A 17,959-nucleotide genomic window follows, 5' to 3' on the forward strand; every position below is an offset into this window, starting at 1 on the left:
CCATTTCCCCGTCACTCCTCGCATTAAAAATCGGCCTTGTGCCTCGGTGGGGAGCAAACAAATACCCTTTTCTCGCCCCTTTTGGCCAAGATCAAAGTGTAGTATCTGTTCTTACTATATGCTGTACTTATTGTGATATAAAGTGGGGGATCACTTTTCTGTATTGAATTAATGTAAAATGATCACCCACTTTACAACCAATCAGTCCAAGTCATTCAAGTCAGTCTCCAGATCATTCAAGTTGTTTTTGAAGGATCCAAGGTATTTTTAAGTATTCGCGTCATTTTTAAGGTCATTCAATTCATCCTTAAGTTCATTAAAGTCATTCTAAGTCATGTGCTTTTTATTTATTTAAGTTATTTCAGCCCACTTTTCGGTCATTTTAGTTTATCTTTAAGAATTCCATGTCAATCCTACATTAATACATTCATTCATTACACGAGAGCACGGGACTAATGGCTATCGGCCTTGTTTATATATATAAATATATATATATATATATTATTTATATATTATATATATATATATATATTAGTGGTGGTGGTGGTGGTGGTGGTGGGGTGTAGGGGTGGTAGCAGTTTTAGCATTTGTTTTAATTTGTATACGTGTATATAATTATCCTTATGTGTGTCTATGTATGTTTATCTATATATATATATATATATATATATATATATATATATATATATATATATGAATGTTTTTATTTTATTTTTATTATGTCTATTTAGTTTTGTGCGTTGTATATATATGTATGTATGTGTATATATATATGTATATGTATGTATATAAGTGTGTATCGATGTGTGTATATATATATGTATTTGTATGTTTATGGGTGTACTTACGTATGTATAAATGTGGGTAAGTACGTGTATGTATGTTATGTGTATATGTATAAGTATGTATGTATGTATGAGTATGTGTATGTATATATGTGTATAGATGTATGTATATTTACTTTTGTTAATATCGCTATATGATTGACATAATCGTTTGTGTCACTATCCCTGTTGCTGCTATTATAAATATTATTATTATCGACACCTTTATTATTAACTTGATTGACCTGATGTGAGGATTGCTATACTTTAGAAATTAATGTAAAAATATATAAAATCACATGACCAAAAAAGGACATTTAATTTTGGTTTATTCATCGCCTTAAATAAATGTGAAATGTTTAACAAATATAATTAGAAATTTATTAGCGATATCTCCTTCCGCATCTGATCAATGATCTGGAAGAAAAATCAAGTATTGAACGTTCCTGAAAGAAATAAAGGGGGAAAAGTGTCTGTTTGCCAAAGTCAGAGACTTATGTGAAACGAACGTGTGATGACGTGATGTCGTTAGTTTTTTTATCGTTATTTCCATGCGAATTGCTCGATTCAAATAAAAAAAAAACTTGTGTATACCGTGGAAAACTTAAACACACCGATCTTGTGTAACAACCATCATTGCAAAGGAATTATTTCATCCCTATGTGTGCATGTGTAATAGAGCGTGGACACGCGTATGCAAATGCATACGAAATGCGAAATAAAATCACAGTAAGAATAAAGATGAATACTATAAAGTAAACGTGTGCAACAGACAGAGGAGCACGTTAGAGAGAGAGAGAGAGAGAGAGAGAGAGAAAGAGAAAGAGAGAGAGAGAGGGTCATAAAATCCGTTTAACTATCTTATTTTTATTTGTCACGATTTTGTATATATTATAATGTCGTGAATTAAAAAAAAGTATTTGCGTGCCACCAGTTAGTGTCGAAACAGAAAGCAAAACTGTAGCATTCAAAGCTGGTAACGTAACCACTGTACCGTTACACACATATGAACTGATTAAGAAAACTAAACTGAATGTAAAAATGTATAACGATTTATTTCAATATTTATCCATAAAAACTATATTAACTGAATGAAGACCCATAAAAACGGTCGATAAACTCCAGTTATTTGAAGCTCATAGCGCCGCTATGCGACTTTTAGTTTTAGAGAAGATAGAGTTTGAAAATATGGAGATAGTCAGACAGACGGACAGACAAATAGTCGTTTATATATAAGATGTAGTAAGCCTTTCAATTTAAATATTAAGGTAATTCTAGCTTTGTGAATATTTTTTATATTTAACTGCGCCAGTAAATAAGCTATTTTCCCCGTTTTAAAATACGCGGTAGTAAAATCATTGACCCAAACGTGTGCAGATTCACTGAAAATTTCTTGCGGACAAATTCAAGATTCAAGGCAGTTTATTAAACAAAATCTTGTTAGACCTAAAAAATAATCAAAATCCAAATAATGACTTTTAAGTTCCCTTGTGTTTTTTTTCTCTTTTTTTCTCTTGAAAATTTCTATTTCCACTTTTGTAATCTCTCTCTGATATGAAATCATTTTTTGTTTCTTAATGTTCTTCCTATGTTCTTATATTTTCATATGTAGTATACCATTTTTTCACGAAATTCTTCATAATTTCATATGATCACGGATACGTAAAACAAAGACATACTCGTAGCAAGCATAAACTGGCTTCACAAACTAAAATTCAGAAAAAAATGACATTTCCGTTGCAAAATATATTTCTTAAATCTGTTATCAATATCCACAGGTTAGGATAAATAATTATGACGTGTAAGAAATATTGTCGTTCTTTTTCTTTTTTTTTAATTTACGAAAAGCAAAAATGCTAACCTAAATAATAACATGTGATTGATTATTTGCTTTTACCTTTGTCCTTTGTAATAAACTGCTTAATTGTTAAATTTTTGTTACATAATGTGAGGGAAATACCCTTTTGATTTAAATGTTATTTTAAAAACAAATTCGAGGAGGTTAAAATTCTAAATAATAAGAAATAAATGGATTACTTTATTGTTCGCTTGTTTTTAGTTAAATCAAACGAACAAGACGAAATCCACACTGTACTGATATGCAGAAGTTCAAGTGTAATGTGAACAAACATCTTTCTACTCATCTCCCCTCATAGTGCCCCCGCAAATTATGTCCCTGATACTTCAAAGTGGCACTGTGCCTTGTTTGGGGTGAAAATTTAATAAAAATCAAAACAACAAAAAAAAAATTACGTAAGCTTACATAAAGTGTCATTTTGTACAATGCTTATTAGTATAAATTCTGAAATAATATTCAGCAGATTTAACGCCATGATACGATAATTTTCAAGCTTTGCAATTGGGTTCTTGTAGATTCGAATCTGATGTCATAATTGCATATCCTTTTCATTGCTTGATCCAATTTTTCTGTTGTCCTTTTCTACGTTTCTAGAAACAATTTTAAATCTTTAATTTATCTTTCAATGTATGTGCTAAAAACCAAAATTATGACTATTCATAATATATATTTTGCTAAATACATTAATCTCAGGATATGAGCCTTACATCGAAAATCCATTGATTAAGGAAAAAAAAATTTAAATGTCTTGAATTGCTTGTTTAAATAATACATTTTTGTTTTGAAAATTCTATATTTTACTGCAAAAGTTTACATATAAAACCTACAATTTTTAAGTTATTCTCTCGCATATTAATCAATTTTATTTGGCTGGGATTGTCTTATATAAAAATTATTCTGCCCAACAATATTTTGTAAAACTGTGAACCACAAGACGTTTTTATTCGATAATGGTCGAGCTTTTCATAATAACCCACCTGGATTCGTTGTTTAACTTTAAAATCGCGATATATTTAACAAAAAATACTAGCGCAAAATACGGCTTAGCCTGACGATTCTCTGTGAAAATAAAACACGTGCTCCCCTGTGTCATTATATTGCTATACATACACTTTCATATTTTCGTACATGCTCTACTCAAGTATTATGTACTGTAAAATAAATACTGAAACTCCCTATACTGTATATTAAATCACTGTATAATATTTCACCTGTATACATGAAATTATGGACGGGTTTAAGTATGTAGTGTGGGGGTGCGCGTGCGAGTACGTATGTGTTTATGTATGTGTGTGTTTTATGTTTTAGTGTCTTTAATATGAAAAGATACTTTGGATAAAGTTTATTCTTTAATTCAGTGAAGAGAGAAATCGTTGCTTAGTTACGTTTACCGTTTTGATGAGCACATTTTAAGGGAAATTGGCCTATAGCCTCCCTGTTAACGTTAGGGAGATAACGAGAGAGAGAGAGAGAGAGAGAGAGAGAGAGAGAGAGAGAGAGAGAGAGAGAGAATGAAAATGGAAGAACAAGCAATAGAGAACTTAGTGCTAATAACGGCAGCGATGCAGGTAGAGAAATTTATAGATCGATAGACAACAAAAGTCTTAGTGAGTATTGAAGTGTATGCGTGTTACAAAAAACGAGTTATATATAATTATAGGGTAGAAATCTTTTAGAAATGTTTGGTGCTTAGTACTGTATAATTGTGTGGGAGTTTCAGTGATAAACGTAAGTGAAAACACTTATCAAAATTAATAACAAAGACACTTGACAACGCGGCCTCATCGATCTATGCAAAATGATAATCTGTATTTTTCTATACCCTGAGAAAAACGCAACTGTAAACGAACGTCTTCAGAGTTTAAATTTGAAAAAAAATCCTGTTATATGAATTGTAGCCTTACAATAACACACACTTTGTAATTGTCATTAGCGGAAATCAAATATTATGTAAAAAAAAAGAAGAAATGAACGTGTCCGGAGTAGATGTAAAAAAAATACAATCTAAAAATAAATGTAATAGTTTAACATGTAAAGCTTGCTGACAAGTGGTCCGGCGTTGCCTAGAAACGTAGATTAATTCAGGAAATGCTATGCCCAACTTTGGATTATTCAATTGTTTTCTGGTTACATTTTCCCGGTGCGCACCCAGACCACACAATGTTAATACAAACAACAACCATAAATTATAACCATGAAACATCAGGTATCAGTTTTAATTTCAACTAGCAGCTCTTGATCACCGGCATTCACCATATAATTTTCACGAGCAAGGGTTGCTTTTTATATTTATTACTAAGGTTTGTGACGGACAAAATATTACTTGGATTAATAATAATATTGTTTTTGTTGGTTGCTGCAATCTTACGTCAAATATTCTTATAAGAAGGGAGACAGACTCGTTAAGCATTGTTTTTTTTATTACATTTTCACCCCAAACAAGGCACATTGCCACTTTTGTGTCGGGGGCTACTATCAGGGGCAACAACTACTGGGGTACTATGTAGGGATTTGGACAGCAAGATGTCGGTTCACGTTGCACTTGAACTTCTGCGCGTCAGTACAGTTGGGGAAGCAGAGACCTGGAATGGAATTCCAAAGTCTAGCGGTTCTGGGGAAGAAACTGCTGGAGTAGAAAGATCTTTGACATCTAGGTATATCTACAGTGTGGGGGTGGGATTTAGCAGCCTGTCGGGTCTGTCGAGGGTGTCCACGTCGTAGGAGCACAAGTGTTTGCAGTTCGTTAGAGCAGACACCATTAAACCTTCGTAGTCGATAAAACAAAAAGAAAAAGACGCACGGACCTTCTAACTGATAAATATTTCAGCCATGAAATTGTATTGATTTCAGATTACGTATTGCTTCTATATTTCTTTTCAGCCTAATTGCCATTACTCAGTTTTTAATTGAATACATGCTTGGCCAAGTAAATGTTGTAAAATCTAAATGTGATGACGTTCAAAATCTATTCAAAATATATAAGCAGAATATTGGTTTCTTTCCGTCTCCTTCTCCTTAAAAAAAGGTTACTATTGTGATAGACACTCATGTTTACAGATAATGTTGAGTGTCAGAAGTCATTTTATAATTAAAGTGTGATGTTATCCATTATAACAATTATCGTGCAATTACGCAATGTTTCTTTTCAATAGCGTCAAAGGATTTATAATGTTCTGTGGTACATTCATCTTATCAATGAAAAAAATCGTCAAACTTGCTAAACAAAAATACGAAAGAAAGAATATGCTCAAAGAATTAAGAATATTTGATACTTAATTTCACGCACTAATACATTAATGATAGGATGTGGACTTAAAAGTTAAAACCCAACGTTGTCAGCATATTTTATATGGACCTGATTTATTTTAAATGTCTGAAAATGTTATATCAACCTCTGCAAGGTACCTTCAATACGTTTCCAAACTTTTTCGTATAGGCACTTTTATTGATAGTACACACATGAAACTCTAGGCTCTTTCGAAGTAACCTCCCCCGGCTGCAATTGTTGTACCATTTCAACAATGTTTGGAACACCCTGTGGAAGTCCTTTTGTTCAAGCGTGCCAATGACCCTCGTTACAACGTGTTTTATCTCCTGTATTGCCACATATTGATATGCTGTAAAGTTTTCGTTGAGCTTAGGTATTAGGCAAAAGTCACGAGGAGAAAGGTCTAACGTAAGTAATCATGCCTATATGCTCCTTCTACACATCTAATCATTCCTCATAGCATCCCTGCCTTTCTTGAATCTCTTATGCCACTCAAAAACTGATGCTTGATTCATGCAAAATGGTCTTAAAGCATTCTGCAATATTTCATACGTGTCTGCCGCAATTTTTTAAAGTTTGAAACAGAATTTTATTGCATATCGTTCTTTCTAAAATGTGCGCACGTCTAGTTTATATTTTCCAATTCCCCAGCTGTGACAATCAGGCTTTAGTAGGGTGCGTTCTAATACCTGCTGCAGCTGTTCGTTTGAAACTTAAGCCATAGAGTTATATTATATGATGTATAGCAAAAACAAAATGAATTTTCAAGTGTCTACGAAAATTTTAAATGTCTGTATAAAAATGTCTAGGAACTTAACTTAATTCACCTTGTATCTCTCTCTGCTTCTGTATATATATATATATATATATATATATATATATATATATATATATATATATATATATATTGAGTATATTTAGGCAGCATATTCTCCTTTAAACATATATTGTTAAACAGCACAGCATTTTCTTGTTTGACAATTTTCTGTTTTATTTTTTCCAGTTTTCGAATAATCCTTCTTGTGTTATATGTAAAATGGTGTAAAAGTGTTCCGTAGTCTGGGAGCGCTTTCGGCGTTTCCGCCATCTTCGGGCTGGTTATATAAAAAGTCGTTTTAAAATTACGTCGAATGATAAGGTCGTGTTTTATATATATATGTGTGTGTGTGTGTGTGTGTGTGTGTGTGTAATGCAGATATCTATTAATCGATACATCAACAAAGTTAAGTTTTTCATCGTTCATTGATAATAATAGCCTATCTTTTCTATTTACAAGTTATTAAAACGATCTTTTTTAATCATGGATAGGCGAGCGATTACCTGAGTGTTTACAATTTGCATATTCCTTTGAAAAATGAGCGTTATTAAATGTATTGTCCATTTTATATGGTTTATTATTAGAGGATTGGATTAATTTCACTATTACCTGAATCCTATTTATGCGTAGTTTCTTAATCCTCAATTATTACGTCGAATTTAGTATGCAAACGCTCCAGCAAACGGAATAAGTAAACATTACTTCTACTAGATTAGAAAATTTGTTTTTTTAAAAAAAGGATAGCAAAATTATCTCCTCTAAACAGCTAACGTAATTTTAAATTTAATAAAAAATGTTCCCAAACAAAATTTAATTTGACGATAATTTTAAAATTAAGCCGGAAACGAAAACATAAGAGGGTACATATATGTTCTATCTCTTAAAAAGGGATATTTCATCCCAAAATATTTGAGAATTTACAATCTACAATAAGGTAAATAAATATTCATGTAAACTATTGAATTGTATTTATTTAGTTATGTATCTATTTACAAGGACGGAATAATTCCTGCATTGAAAAGCCTAATAAAAAAAACTCTTTGGGTATTTGCCCAACACGGTTGAAATTTAATATATAGGGTATTTGGACCTGTAGCCCACTTTCAATGTGGTTTTTAGCTGGCGAACATTGCTGGTAAAACAGAATTGAAAACATGTAGTTGACTTTTAGTCCTGAATTTTTAGCCCTTTTTATTCATCCGGCGATAGCTCAAACGTTATTGACGGAGATTAAAACGATGAATGTCTTGGTTTCCATGATAGCTCATTGAACAAAATTATTGTTTCTACTTTTGAAATCACAACTATATATATTGGTCCAAAATAATAATGAATAGAGAATTTGTTCCATAATAAAAAAGTATGTAATCTGAATAGATAAAAATGTCATATTTAAATATATCTTACGACCGGGAAACGCTGGGGAGAGAGTTACTAGTATGCGTACATCTTATAATTTATTAGCGCTCTCTCTCTCTCTCTCTCTCTCTCTCTTTCTTTCTTTCGGCTTTTATATATATACAGTTATGTATATATAGTGTGTTTGCGTGTATATATATATATATATATATATGGAGAGAGAGAGAGAGGGGGGGAGAGAGAGAGAGAGAGAAAGAGGAACACCGAGAAGGGAAATAAAACAAAAAAAGAAAGCATACATAGATGATACGAATTATTTACAATATTTTTCATTTTAAAATGTGTTCTTCTATTCTGCATAAATAAATTCTCCAATTTCATTTTGCCTCTGAGAAAAGAAAATATTTTCAATACAAAAACTGCCTTCGTGAAGATAAACTTTATTTGGTAATATTTTCGTTGCTCATTTAATCCCTTGAAATCAATCTTGGTTTGATCAGTAAAAAAAAAAAATCGATTATTATCCGGCACTTTTTTTTTCATCAACCAGTTTATAAAATTTTAACGCAGATAAATATCACTTATTTGCCCGGCGAATTCCATCGGATAATTTTCAGATGCGATATTTACCCGGTCACACTCAGAAACAAAAATCTTTTGGCATTTTTTTTCCTTTTGATTTGTTTTACATTTAATGATCTTTTTTTTTCAAGTTTCCAAAAGTTCGTTTTTGGTTTATTTTTTTAAATGCTGACATTTTTAAATTCAAAATGGCGTCGTCTTTCATTTTCTCCATTTTGGCTTAGAGTTAAACAAAAATGGGCGCGAAAGTTTTTAATCAACTTGTGTCACAGGTAAATATTTATGTATTTATCAATCGGTTATCGACAAATATTTAAATGATCTGCTCCGATCCATAAAATAAAACTAGTAATAACATAAACAAATTATATAGGATTCTTTACGTCAAATCAATTCAATCTACACTGTTAACGCTGAAAAGGGGATTTCACATTTAATATTTACAGGAAAAATGTGAAAAAGATCGGAAGTTAGATCGGCTGAAACTTTGCGAAAGTAGCGCCGAAAATGGTTGACAGTGGTTCAAGAATACAAACATTCACAATTCTTACACAAATTAAACAATTATCGGACAACTATGTTCAGCGGTCAAAAACACCATTTATCATTGCAGACTACATACACACCAGAAAATAACAGATCTTTGATGTAATTATTCTTTTACGCATTTTTTAATCATTACAAACCAGCTACAACCTGTGCAGGAACTTAATCTCTATATATATAAAATGAACTAATTTTTCTCCTCTGATTTTGACCTTAATTGAATTAAAAATCAAGACATTTCATGCAGATGTAATATGCACAAACTGCAGCAAAATATCTGAGGTGTGTTATAGGCCTATTACCTCTCCACTTCCTCGAAAATCGTGGATTCCTATATTTTTCTGGTAAGAGTTCACTGCCAAAATCGATTAAACGCGATGGAAGTGGTAAAATCTTTTCTCCCTAATAAATTCCTCCTTCCCCGCCACCACTTAACACAGTTACGAAGAAACACAGGTTTGAGTTTTCTTTACTTTGTAGTTGCTTAAAAAACTGGAATGGAATTTTAACGAATCAAAGGGTTATTTCTGCCATTTTTCTTTTGTTTTGCTCCTCACGGTGTTTTTTGGTTTTTGTTTTTTCGAACACGTTCATCATTTTTTCCTCTGATTAATACTTTTTGTTTTTCCGATTTCTTTTTTAAAGAAGTTTTATGTTTGTTCGCTGTTTTTTCTTTTTTGTTTTCTTAAAGAAAGTTTAACATCGTTTTTTCTTTAATATTAAAACAGGCTTATTACTTCGTTTATTCTTTACTTTACCTCCCTCCTTACACACACACTTCCAAACAACCGGGCAACGCCGGGTCCCTCGCTATTTCCAAATAATTCACACTCTGGAATCAACTTCCTCGAGAACAGACGGATGCAAATTCGATTACATTATGTTGTATATAAACTGCAACACAATTTTACTCGTTAAAATTATGTGACCAATTTAACTCGGGTTAGAGAATCTGAAAAAAGTGAGTTTGTAAAGTCAGTTAAATCGTAAAATGTAAGTTAAATTCAGAATAAATCTATTTTTATTTATTTTCTCTATTTCTCTGTAACAATTGTAGCTTGCCATTTTGCCGTAATGTTCCACTTTCTTCCTAAAACCCTATTTAATAATTTTCCTTTCTTTTATTTCCTTCAAATATTGATAAACTTATGAAATCGGGGCGGGACCAATCCTCTTCCAGTCAAAGAGGGTGAAATTGATAATTGATCACTTAATCAAAAATGAGTTTCATATCTTCTTTTCTAATTAGAAAATCAAAATGTTTATTATTTAGATCTCAATTTTAAACATTAGTTGGATGTATGTTTGTGAATAAAGTTTAAAAAAAACGTAAATAAGCAAATATTGATTAACTTTATAAGGATAGTCATAGTGGTATACCTACCAATTGACAGAGCGTCTAACCTGTATGCTTAGTCGCCTTTAAAAAGATTATTAGAGACGTTCAAACGGTAATATCTCTTATTTTTAATTTTGACCAAAGGAATAAGAGAGAATTGCAAATACAATTGTTATGATAACTGCACTTATGCATTCATGAGATGAAAGTTTCATCTCTCTGTTGCAGGTATTGACTATATGAAACGTTAAGAAAGCAAACCCTGTGATGGACACAATTCAGAACAGAAGATGTGTCATTAAACTCCTCGATACAGAAAAAAATTAAACCCGTCTAATAAGCACAGCGTCTGTTGAACGTTTACGAAGATAATGCAGTTGATGTCAACACAGCTGAGAGATGGGTTCGTCGATTTACAATGGCGACAGAGATGGGAATCGCAAAGCGCGCTCCGGACTTTTACGACCGATATATAAAAAAGTCTGACAAAATAAATTGAGAATGATAGTGACTATATAGAAAATTATTCCACGGCACGGAATGCCGCTTGCTATAAGTAGGTGGCCTTTCCCCGTATTGCAAAGTAAGCTTGAGAGACTGGCAAAAACGCTATTTCAAAAATACAACGAGAAAATGCAAAAAAGGACACAAATGCTATTCACAAACAAACGTGACAGACTAACCGAAATATGTATACTACAGATGCTTGAACGCAATTTAAAGTGGGAATTTACAAAGTTAAAATATTTTTCTTTCTTCATTACGGCCTGGGGACAAAATATTATTTAAACGTTTTCATTTCGATGTGAAATATTTTCTTTGCTATGTCGATTGGCAAATATTGCCTACGCAGTTTATTTGTTTAATCGAATCACACCTAGATCATGAAAGTCTCACTGTCTCTCTTTATATATATATATATATATATATATATATATATATATATATATATTAGTTGAGTTTTTCTTGCTCTGGCATTGATAATAAAAACGAAATTTTTCTATTTTACATCATTAAAACGAACTTTTTAATCTACTCAATCATGGATGTACGAGTAATTTCATGTAGGTTAACTAATTTTTATAGTACTTTGAAAAAAAACGACCGTTAATGAATTAATTCTTCATACTTTATGGTTTCTTATTAAATAGTTGGTTTTATTTTACTAAAACGTTTAATTCTTTTTACGCATAGTTTCTACATTGTGCATATAATATTATATTGACTGATTGATAGAAACATCGAAATTGAATTGTGGGTATTTATAAATTGTGGGTAGTTGTAAGTTGCTTGATCATTGATCAAACTTCAAGGTTTGAACATTCATTATTTTTGAACTGAAATGCTCAGCAACAAGAAAGTATATTTTTAGATTTCAGCAGTAGTCGTCCATCATGACTGTATTCCATCTCTTTCAGGTCCTGATTACATCGTGTTTCCATCTCGACACAGATTGAACCCAAGTACTCAAGAAACCAGTCCATATGTAGAAAATACGTGGTGTAGCTTGACGCTTCTGTACCAGCCAAAGTTGCTGAAAGCAGTTAGCATGTTGTTGACAAGTTCTGCATAGTTTCTAGCGTTAAGTTTGCCAAAAAAAATGTCTTCACTTCCAGAAAAAAATGACTTCTGAGTTTTCAGGCTTACTGCATACATACGGTTTTCGAACTCTGGATCTCTGATAAGCTATTAGATCTGAGGACCATCAAAGATATCAACTTTCAACTTCTCCCCGGTCAATCTTGGTAATTGAATCTGTTACCATCCTTGTCCAGATCATTTTTGAACTGCTTGATTAAGTGGAACTTGATGTGCAGCGGTGTAAAGAGGATTCTGTTTCTGTACAACAGAGGGTTATTAATGATGTTCCTTTATTGCAAGGTATTAATTTCTTCGGCACAGGTAGTCTCTCGTGTAAGTTGAGCACCAGAAGGTTTCGAGATTTTATCACTTCAAACTGATCCCTTTTTAGGATAACCGCCCATAACTATCGAACGGGAATTGAAATAATCATTTAATATCGAAACAATTGTTATTTTACCTCCGCCAGCTTCTTTTAAAATGCTCCACACATGAGCACATGCGAACAAAACATAAAAACCTAATGTGACGATATCTGCAAAGCTTTGATCTGATTGAGTAAAAGCAACTATGTATGATTTTTGTATCTGAAGCATCAGTTTTGTTATAAATAAGCTGAAAATAACGCAAACAATAAATTGGTGTTAACTAATGTAATAACTACGAAATATATATAAATAAAAATGTCAGCTTATTTTACGACCGGGCAACGCCGGGTAGCCTGCCAATATATCTATCTATCTAACTATCTATCTATCTATATCCATATCTATCTATCTATCTATCTATCTATACATGATGATGGCAACGTCTTGTCAAACAAGTGCCACTCCCTCAGGCACTGAAAGTCCATAAGCCGAAAATGACTGCCGGCAAAATTCACACGCTCAAACAGATATGACACTGAAGACGCTCATTAGTATGCATACATATATATTCATGCACGCATACATACATATATACACATACATACGCATACACACATACATATAACACATATATATATGCATGCATACATACATAATACATAATACACATACATATACATACATAAACATATACAAGACGGGCAATCGCATGCATATATATATCAATGCAAATATACATATATACACATACACACATACATATCTGTAAACATACACACATATATACATATATACATACACAATACATAATGCACATACATACATATACATGCACACGCATACACATGCACATACATATACATACACACATATATAAATACATACACACGTATACAGACATATACATATATGTACACATATGCGTATATATATACATACACTTACCTACATATACATACACATACATGAATATGCACTCATACACAAATATGCACATACATACACATACATGCGTACATATACATACACAGATGCAAATATACACATACACACATGCATATATGCATATACACACATGCATATATGCACATACGTTAAAAAATATATATAGGTATATACATACACACATACCTATATACATACATATACACATATACATACATATACACATATATATACACCCATATATACATATATATATACACCTATACATGAACATACATACACCTATACATGCAAATATACATATAATGATGACAGATCAATTATTACATGTTTCTAGCATTTCAGGCCTACACAACTTTTCCATGACTGAGATGAATATCTTTACACAGATGATGTTACAGAGTTTTAGCTTTGTACGACAGCTAAATCTCTCTCTCTCAGTTCAAAATGTTGACATCAACGAACAAGCAAGAGCAAGATAGCCAGCAACAAGTCAAACTGCAGACCAGATAATGCGATACTGGTCTTCCGCTTAAGATTTTTTTTAAATCTAAGATTTGCTTCTCCTAGAGGGGTTGCCTTCACGACGGCTTACGGTAGCCCTCTCCACCCCACATACACATTATACAATAAACACATGCGTGCATAGAGATGTACGCCAACATACGCATGCATGTGCACACACATGTAACCATAATCACGTAGAGGCACACAAATACGACCATACATAGATACATATGCCTATACATACGTACACACACATATACATGTAACATGCACATGAAGGAACATTCCGAAAGTCATACATAGTAAGTGATCAGCGGCTGGACCGTTTTTGTCCCTTTTTCTTTCCTGCTCTTTTTCCCTCCTTTTTTTGTAAAATAAAAAGTTTGTTTTAGACTCACACATATGCATTGCATGATAATGATTATGATCATGTTGACAAATTCACAGATAATTTTCCAAATAAGTCAACGTACGAATCGACGAAAAACAACAGTCCAATTGATATTATTTACAGACGCTTGGATTTAAAAAAAAAAAAAGTTTGTTTTAGACTCACACATATGCAGTACATGATAATATATATATACATACATACATACACACACATACACACACACACACACACACATATATATATATATATATATATATATGGGCACCATGTTTTCTTTTAGTCATATTTCATTAAGTATAACACAGAACAAGCAAGGTAACATACAAATATCCGTGCATAAGGTCGCCAAGCTAATAAAGAACCTAGATTCCAGTAAAGCAACTGGCCCTGATGGCATCCCAATTATAGTGTTAAAAAAGCTTCAACCAGAACTTGCTCCCATACTTACGAAACTATTTAAGCGCTGCCTTAAGGAGAAGTGCTTTCCGACTCCCTGGAAGACCTCATCAGTTTACCCTGTATTTAAGAATTCAAGTGATAAGTCATCTCCCTCTCAATACAGACCTATAAGTCTCCTGTGTGTTATAAGTTGCTGGAATCCATATTAAATAGAGAAATAGTCAACCACCTCAGCAGGAATAACCTTCTTAGTAACACACAATATGGTTTCCGCTCTGCAAGATCTACCGCAGATGTGCTGACGGTTATATCCCACAGGATTAGTGAATCTCTTGACAAAGGCTTCCTTTCTAGGGCAATTGCTCTTGACATATCAAAGGCCCTCGACAAGGTATGGCATAAGGGTCTACTTCACAAGATTTCCAGCTGCGGTATCACTGGAAATGTTTTCTCAATCATTAAATCATTTCTCTCCGATAGGCTCATAAGAGTAGTGGTAGATGGACAAAAATCGGAGGCCTGCAATATAAATGCTGGAGTCCCTCAGGGGTCAATCCTGGGCCCAACTCTCTTCCTGATCTACATCAATGACCTCCCTAAACACATACTTAAATCATTCGTTGACATCTATGCTGATGACACGACCATCTACGGCAACACATCAAAGGCTGTAAATGACAAAGTTCTCTCTGATTCTCTCTCATCTGATCTCGAGCGCGTGGTTCAGTGGGGGAAGATGTGGCTGGTTACCTTTAATGCATCCAAAACCAAACTCCCATCCTTACATCATCAACGCTCTGATCCCCATCTGGCATCAATTGTGATGGATGGCTCTCGTCTGGGTGAGGCCCCGTGTTTTGACAAGCTTCTGGGTTTGACCTTTACTCCTGATCTGAAATGGAAAACGTACATCAAGTCTGTTGCCAAGGTCGCTGGAAAGATGGTGGGATCCTTCTACCGCTCCAGAAGATATCTCACTACTGATGCAATTCTCTATCTATATAAAAGCCAAGTACGTCCAAGGATGGAATACTGTTGCCATATCTGGGAAGGAGCTGCTAAAAACAGCCTATCCTGCCTTGACAGAGTACAAAATAGACTTCGTGACTTAGTGGGGGATGCCTTTTTCTCTTCCCTGCAACCTCTCTCCCACAGAAGAGACGTTGCGAGCCTGTCCTTGTTTTATCGTTATTCCCATGGCAGATGCTCGTCTGAACTCCAATCTCTGGTCCCTCCTCGCCAATCTTTCACGAAAAACACCCGTCTAGCTGAATCCACTGTGAAAAATTTTCCCCACTCTATATCTGTGCCTAAATCAAAACGCGGATTCCATGAACAAACTTCTTTCTTAGAACTGCACGCCTGTGGAACTCTGTTCCGTCTGCCTGCTTCCCTCCGGACTACAACTTGGATGTCTTCAAGTCCAATGTTAACAAATTCCTAATGAACAATCCCCTTAAGTAAACACTTCAGCAAATCTCCTCACTAACGTAATGTACTTGTAATAACCCTTATCCCTGAGTGGCTTCCGGGCCTTGATAAGTGGTGATCACTGTGTAAAAAAAAAGAAGTAAAATAGACGTTTTTGTCTACTATTTCTGTTTTTTATACTTTCCAACTTCCGAACAACGTGCCTCACTTCTGCCAGAAGCTGGCTGATGTATCGCTATAGCGTTTCAAGTTTTCATTTATTATTTGTCTGTTCAACTAAAGAGTTGTTTTTAATTAAAAATTTCCTAAATTTTAACAAGGAACAATAATACGATAGGTCAGGTGGTTAAATATAGCACTGTTTTCAGAACTCTCAATTCTTAAAAAATATATATCAAAGGGTATCATTCTTTCTTCCAAAACATATTTAATCTATAGGAAATTGTCAAACAATTATTTGTTTTAAAATTTACTTAAATAATAATATTCACAATTTTATTTATATTATTGCTCTTTCTCGTATATAGAGCGTTTTAATATCTGGTTGAGATTGTCTTATAACTGTTTGTATTAATATGTATATGAACTTAAGGTTAACAGTATACAATCTGTGACCCGAAAGTATTTTAAGCTTTCATTTAATATATATATATATATATATATATATATATATATATATATATATATATATATATATATATATATTAAATGAAAGCTTAAAATACGTTTATATACGAGGGGCGTGCAATAAGTAATGCCCCTTACCCACTTCCCATAGAAATAGAACAACGAAACTTGGCACAGTTATTAGTCTTTCTCTACATAGGAACCAGCCAGAGTTATGCATTTCTCCCATCGTTTGATGCATCTCTGAAGACTATTTTTGTAGAACATCCCTGGTTGGTCATCCAACCACGACGTGGCTTTAGAAATCAAGGCTGCATCATTTGGGAAACGTTTTCCTTTCAAAAACAACTTAATGGCTGGGAAGGCGTGAAAGTCAGAGGGTGCAAGGTCAGGGGAGTAGGGAAGATGGGGGAGGATTTCATAACCACACGCTCGTGCTTCTGATCTGGTGACATGTGAGTTGTGGATCTGAGCATTGTCCTGCAGGAGGAGGGTACCTTTGCTGATCTTGCCCTGCCTCTTTATTTTGATAGCGTCACTTAACTTCCTCAAAAGTTAAACATAATAGGCTCCTGTAATTGTGGTACCCTTTGCCAGGAAATCTCTCATCACTACTCCATCCTGGTCCCAGAAGACTGTGAGCATTACTTTGCCACGGAGGGCTGCACCCTTTGGAGGTGGGGAGTCCAAGTGCTTCCACTGCATTGACTGGGCTTTGCTCTCTGGATCATAGTGATGGACCCAGGTTTCATCCTGTGCAATCAGTATTTTGAAAAACTTTGACTCATCTTCTTGGCACATCTCCAAATTCATCCTCGAGCAATCGACGCGTTGTCGCTTCTGGCATGGTGTGAGCAACCTGCGAATCCATCTGGCAGACATCTTATGCATATGCAAATGTTTATGAATGATAGTTTCTACATACCCTGTACTAATCTTGACATCTTTGGCTATTTAACGAATAGTAATGCGCCGATCTTCCTAAATGGCAACCTCAAATTGACGGACAGATGCATCATCAATGGCAGAAGGGGAGGGCGACAAGGTCTGGGAGCTGTTTCCACAGACTTCAGGCCATGATTGAATTCACGCTTCCAGCGTTTTATAAGGTCAT

The sequence above is a fragment of the Euprymna scolopes genome, chromosome 2, assembly GCF_053919585.1.
Source record: "Euprymna scolopes isolate OS-2025 chromosome 2, ASM5391958v1, whole genome shotgun sequence".
NCBI lineage: Eukaryota > Metazoa > Mollusca > Cephalopoda > Sepiida > Sepiolidae > Euprymna > Euprymna scolopes.